This window comes from Orycteropus afer, unplaced genomic scaffold (genome assembly GCF_000298275.1).
Source record: "Orycteropus afer afer isolate SDZICR_OR568_19922 unplaced genomic scaffold, OryAfe1.0 scaffold00575, whole genome shotgun sequence".
In the NCBI taxonomy this organism is placed as follows: Eukaryota; Metazoa; Chordata; class Mammalia; order Tubulidentata; family Orycteropodidae; genus Orycteropus; species Orycteropus afer.
Window position 1 is genome coordinate 66765 of NW_006922162.1, and position 1810 is coordinate 68574.

Sequence of the window (1810 nt, forward strand, 5' to 3'; positions counted from 1 at the left end):
CATGGACATCTTTGGGGACCCTTGATTCTGCCCATCACAGATACCTAAGAGTGAGAACAAAAGTTATGGCTATACTATCACATTATGGCTGCTATTTTATCTTTTTTTTTTTTGTTTGTTCACTTGCTATATCACCAACTTCTTTTTCTGTCAATATATTTAATCATTATTTAATCCCTGTCAATTATATAATCATTTGTAAGGACCAAAGGGTACTTGATAATTTCTATTTTCAATGATTTATTTAACAAATCCCCCAATGGGTAAATTGGAATTTGCATTTATGTACTACAATATTTGGTTATGTGTCAACTTGGCTAGACAAGTCATTTAATCATGCATTAGTCTTGGTGTTGTGGTGAAGGTATTTTTTTGTTTTTGTTGTTGTTAGGTGCCATAAAGTCAGCTACAACTCAGTGACCCTATGTACAACAGAACAAAACACTGCCTGGTCCTTTGGCATTCTCACAATCTTTGCTATGCAGGATTGCAGTCACTGTGTCAATGCATCTCACTGATGGTCTTCCACTTTTTCACTGACCCTCTACTTTACCAAGAATGATATCCTTCTCCAGGGAGTGGTCCTTTCTGACAACATGACCAAAGAAAGTGAGATGGAGTCTGGCCATGTCTAAGGAACAATCCTGCTGCACTCCTTCCATGACAGATCTGTTGCTTCTTCTGGTGGTCCATGTATTTTCAGTACTCCTCATGAACATCACAATTCAAAAGTATCAAGTCTTCTTCAATATTTGTTATTCATTGAACAACTTTCATTTGCATATGAGGCAATTGAATATACAATGGCTTGGGTTAGGCACACCATAATCTTCTAAGTGACATCTTGCTTCTTAACACTTTAAAGAGGTCTTTTGCAGCAGGTTTTTCTAATGCAATATGACTTCTGATTTCTTGAATCCTGCTTCCATGAGCATTGATTGTGGATCCAATTTTTTCCTACATTTATTGCGATGTTTCTTATTGGTCCAGTCGTGAGAATTTCTGTTTTCTTCCTGTTGAAGTGTAATCCATACTGAAGACTGTAGTCTTTGATCTTCATCAGTAAGTCTTTCAAGTCATTTTCATTTTCAAGCAGGTTGTAACATCTGCAAATTACAGGTTGTTGATGAGTCTTCTTCCAATCTTGATGCTTTGTTGCTCTTCATATAGACTAGTTTCTTGCATTATTTGCTCAGCATAAAAATTGAATAAGTATGGTGAAAGGATACAACCCTGATGCACACCCTTCCTGACTTTAAATCATGCAATATATCCTTGTTCTGTTTGAACAGCAACCTCTTAGTCTAGGTACAGCTTTCTCACGGGCACAATTAAGTGTTACAGGATTCCCATTCTTTGCAATGTCATCCATAATTTTTATGATCCACACAGTTGAATGACTTTGTATAGTCAATAAAACACAGGTAAACATCAACATTCTTTGCTTTGAGCCAAGACTCATCCCATGTTAGCAATGATATCCCTCATCTCATGCCCTCTTCTGAATCCATCTTGCATTTCTGGAAGTTCCCTGTCAATACACTGCTGTAACCATTTTTCAATTATCTTCAGCTAAATTTTACTTGGGTGTGATATTAATGATATTGTTCAACAATTTTCCCATTATGTTGCATCACCTTTCTTTGGAATGGGCAGAAATATTGATCTCTTCCAGTCAGTTGGCCAGGTAGCTGTCTTCTAAATTTCATGGCATAAATGAATAAACACCTCCAGTTCTGCATCCATTTGTTGAAAGATCTCAATAGGTATTCCATCAATTCCTGGAGTCTTGTCTCTCACCAATTCTTTC